The following is a 5000-nucleotide window of genomic DNA, read 5'->3' as shown; positions in this document are numbered from 1 at the left end:
CGTAATCCTAACTTAATCCCGAGCAAAGCCGGGCTATAGTGCTAGTATATATATATATATATACATATATATATATATATATATATATATATATATATATATATATATATATATATATATATATATATATATATATATATAATACACACAAGCACACACAAACACACACACACACACACACACACACACACACACACACAAATCTGTATATATAAAACGCAGGATGTGTGTGTATAGGTGTACGTAAATGTAATTTATGCACGTCCACAAATTAGCACGCATGTCGCTCCAGTTTTAAAAGGACATTCGTCATGACCCTAGCTGTATTTTCGTCAACTCATTTTCCCCAGAGACACCAGTGAATAGCAGTAAAAATAAATTTTCAACCAAAACTTTTACCAATTTTCAAGTCGGAGAAATCACCATTGTTTACAAACAGAAGTTAAGTCCCCTTCTAGCGTCGAGTAAGTTTTTAAGACTTGTTAATTTTTTTTTTCCATCGAGGAAAAAAGTTTTTTGTTGATATACGAGCAACGCGCGCGCGCGCGAATATGTATGCGTGCAAAAACATGTATGCAATAGGTGTACTTACGTGTGTATGTGTTGCTCATATATATATATATATACTCTTTTACTCTTTTACTTGTTTCAGTCTTTTGACTGGCCATGCTGGAGCACCGCCTTTTAGTCGAGCAAATCGACCCCAGGACTTATTCTTTAGAAGCCTAGTACTTATTCTATCGATCTCTTTTGCCGAACCGCTAAGTTACGGGGACATAAACACACCAGCATCGGTTGTCAAGCGATGTTGGGGGACAAACACACATACAAACATACACACACACATACATATATATACATATATACGACGGGCTTCTTTCAGTTTCCGTCTACCAAATCCACTCACAAGGCTTTGGTCGGCCCGAGGCTATAGTAGAAGACACTTGCCCAAGATGCCGCGCAGTGGGACTGAACCCAGGACCATGTGGTTGGTAAGCTAGCTACTTACCACACAGCCACTCCTACACACATATACTTAAGACTTAGTTGTGATCTGAACATAACCGCTTCTGACACAGAATCGGAAGCCCTTTTGGGCATTGTATTTTCCTTGCTGGAAGGGTTCCCAACCCATGGGCTAAGGTGGGGTTAGATGATGGGGGTGGTGTTTTCAAAGGGCTGGCATGTGCAACCTGATTACCTCTGCCGATCAAACTCCCAACCCATGCGCTCAAGTCGCGACACTGATTCTGCAGACTTGGGTTGGGTGTGAAAACCAACTTTAAAATATAAATATATATTTTTTGAATCAGCAATATTGTGTTCGGTTAAGTCCTATTTGGGGTGAAAAATCAATAAACTGATTCCTTATGGGGTTTTTCATTTAATCAGGATAAAAAACATCGATAAACCGATTTCTTATAGGATTTCCCAATAAAATTGGCTACACCCTATTTTCAACCATAACTTTTACCAATTTTGATGTATTTTGTTCAGACTTGATGCCAGCATTACTTAGGACTCATAGGATCTTTGAATGCTTTCAGTTCTCCAAAAACCGAAAAAAAAAATCGATGAGTGGAAAAAATCGATAAACCGATTCCTTATAAACCCAATCAAGTTGTCTGCAACTCATTTTCAGCCAAAAAGTTTACCAATTTCAACGGATTTCGCCCAAATTTGACGTCGATGTTACTTAGTTTGGTTTGAAATAAAGAACTTGATTAGCTTAATAATCCTAACTTAATCCCGGGAAAAGCCGGGCTATACTGCTAGTCAGAAATAAAATAATACATAAGCCAAAGAAATTTTTTGTTCCCCAGAATTCAACTGCAGAGACCGAAATAAATAGAAATAAATGTTATCATGGAAGATGATATACTTGCAAATATTAATGACATCGATTCAAACTCAGCATTTGGATTAGGTGATCTCCAAGCCATACTGTTAAAAACCTGCAAGACAGCCTCGCCAAATCGTTTAAGATGCTTTTTCAAAAGTCGCTAGTGAAAACGAAATTTTGAATTTGAGATTTTTGAAATTTTAAAATTCAGAATCGGAATCTCCATAGCCTAAAATGTGGGATTCCGTTAAAAAAAAAATACGGGGTGCAAAGGTTCCGTTTACATATTCTCCATCTGGACCTTTTGCTCAGTGGCAGCAGCAAAGAGGTGATAGCGACGATATCGGTGGTGAGGAATTTCATTGTGTCGTAACGTGAAGAAAGCGAGCAAATAGCTTCCTGGAGTAAACACAAGCTAGATTCCCTAAGCGGAGAAAAGCTGATCTATTAAAAAAAATTGCTGGGATCCATTGCGATAGGTAGAAACTCCAAGCAATGTAAAATATGGCCCGGACCGTGATTACCAGCATGAACGTTAAACTTCAAAAAGTAGTTAATCATTTAATAGTTTTTGTAAATTTATACAGAAAAAGTAAGCATTATACCATCCAGCATAAATAAAAGTCAGTTTCATTATGTTTTATCAGTGAAAACCTATTCTGATATCAAATGAGTCAATTTGCCGTACGTCATCTTTCAGCAAGAAAAGTTTCTTAAAAAATTCTGGGAACGATCTACTCATGTAATTTATGCACCCACTTAAGTTTATCTTTGTTTTTGCGAAAAACAGTGCGTAAATTACATGGGTTTTTACGGTAGTTTCGAGTGGATTTCTGTCGTCGATGAGAGAGAGAGAGGGAGAGACAGAGGAGTGTCTTGCTACAAAAAATGAGAGAGGGTGACAATTCTTCGACTGCTGGCATGACTATTAGATAAGCAAGAAGACAAAACAAGATGACCATTCTAATCACAAACAACAACTCCGACATCTCCGCCATCATCACCTCTATCACTACCACTACGATGCGCTGGAACAGCCAAGCGCCTTCAGGAGCCTCACCAGTTACCTCTGCAAGGCGAGTTGTCAGTGAAGACAGGTATCTCGCAGTTGGTGGTCCAACCCCACCAAATGTCTCGAATGCCATAAGATGGAGAATGTGGTTGGCCGACAGATCGCGGTGTTTCCGGATTTTGTTCCACTCGGCCGCAGACGCTGTGGATCTCGCCCTCGCCGCAGCATCCAGGACGCGAGAAGAAGCAAAGGAGTAGCTAATTGTGACATCTCACACAAGACATCTGCCTCACAACCAGGGGCACAGGATGAGGCCGTCAGGTCTCTTCCCATCACATCTGGACAATTCAGATGGTTCCAAGATGGAAGGGATGTTTGCCTGGGCCAAGCTTCTCTTGAATATCAGGTTCAACTCCGTATGACGCGCGAAGCGACCAGCATTCAAGCGGCAAGAAAGGCCATTGGGGCCTGTGGAGCCGAGGATCTTGCCACAACGACAGATCAAACTCGTGCATACGTCAGCTCCCACTCTGAGGGCAATGGAGACACGAAGTTTGTCCAAGCCATCAACATTAGCCACAGGGCTCGCATCAATCCAGTCACCCGCGGCAACGCGGCAACGCTGCAAGCGTGATGGCGTGCCTCAATAGCCATTAGAGGGGTTTCCCAGCGTCCCAAACTTTTCAACCCAAGGTAGTGAATTCTTTTGGGTTTTTCTTTTTCTCTTTTTTGTTTTTTTGTTTTTAATTTTTTCAATTGTGTTCTCAGTTTTGTCCAATTTTCTAATTAAATTTTATTATCAACAATATTATGTTGATACATATTTCTTACAAAATCTTTACCCAGTGACCTATTCGTTTTTTTAATTTTTTTTATTTCGTTTTGGTTGCATGCAAGTTGTGTAGAACAAGCTACTCAAGTCTGTCCCTTGTTTTGAAATAAAATGATATTGTTGCTTATTCTCTAAAGAGGATAAAATACTTTTCCCTTAAGCACAGAGGACATCTCACGGAAATCCAGAGCGACCCACGCTTGTTTGTGATAGTTTTGGAAGAAACTTCTTTTATTTGCCAAACTCGTTGATGACTTATTTTCTTCTGTGGCACCAGCGTAACGTTTGTATGTAGCGTATTAGCAATCTGTACCATAAGCCTATGCACAACACCTTTAATGAAGCAGCTGTTATTTAAAGGGTAGCAACCGGGATCTTTGATATTACACGTGGATACAAATTGAAGATGGCTTCTAGATTTTTTTTTTTTTTTTTTTTTGGCTGTTATTGGTCAACTCAAGTCACATTGTATTCCTACTGTAGAAGCGACATCAGCTCTTTTCTTTATTCTTAGGCTCACATACTAAGGACATAATATTGGTAGAAAGCTGTCGCCACTTTGGCGGCAAAGTACGAAGTAGTGCATTCAGCAACATCAGTTCATTATCATGAATATCACATACGGTTGGACGTGGGGCGCGTAGCGTGTCAGTTACTCGATTGTCTTTCAGTGGGGTATTAAACACGTTAGCACATATATATGTTGATGAGTAGCATATTTCTGGTCCTGGCATATCTCTGTTCAGTATTTTACCGGTGGTTCGTGAATATTGTATTTAGAAATTAACAGCGCACTCAACAATATAAACATATAACGCCTCTATTTTCCTTTAAAATGTACATTTTTCAGATTTATGTACAACTAAGGCGTGGCTGTATTGTTAGAAAATTGCTTCCCAAACACATAGTTCTGGGTTCAGTCCCACTGCGTGACACCTTACGCGAGTGTCTTCTAATCTAGACCCGCGTCGACCAAAGCCTTGTGAGTGGATTTGGTAGATAGAAACTAAAAGAAGTCCGTCGTGTATGTGTGTGTGTGTGTGTGTGTGTTTCTCTGTGTGTGTGTGTGTGTGTGTGTGTGTTTGCCCCCCTCCCCCCAATCACCACTTGACAACCGCTGTTGGCGTGTGTACGTTCCCGTAACTTAGGCAAAACTGACGGGTAGAATAAATTCCAGGCTAAAGAAATAAGTCCTGGGGTCGATTTGTTCGACTAAAACCCTCCAAGACGGTGCTTTAGCATGGCCGCTGTGAAATGATTGAAACAAGTAAAAGAGTTAAAGAATAAAGGAATTTCTGTATATGTGTGTTCAT

General features: G+C 40.0%; 2 protein-coding genes across 3 annotated transcripts in view; one reads left to right on the top strand and one right to left on the bottom strand.

Moving 5' to 3' along the window:
- Nucleotides 1-5000, top strand: part of LOC106871222 (uncharacterized) — a 32031-nt gene that overhangs the window by 2748 nt on the left and 24283 nt on the right. The gene's annotated exons all lie outside the window — the stretch shown is intronic.
- Nucleotides 1-5000, bottom strand: part of LOC106872685 (uncharacterized) — a 68072-nt gene that overhangs the window by 57840 nt on the left and 5232 nt on the right. The window lies entirely within an intron of this gene.

This window comes from Octopus bimaculoides, chromosome 12 (genome assembly GCF_046866305.1).
Source record: "Octopus bimaculoides isolate indiv1 chromosome 12, ASM4686630v1, whole genome shotgun sequence".
NCBI lineage: Eukaryota > Metazoa > Mollusca > Cephalopoda > Octopoda > Octopodidae > Octopus > Octopus bimaculoides.
The sequence above is the reverse complement of the archived record's forward strand: the minus strand, read 5'-3'. Positions and strand labels throughout refer to the sequence as shown.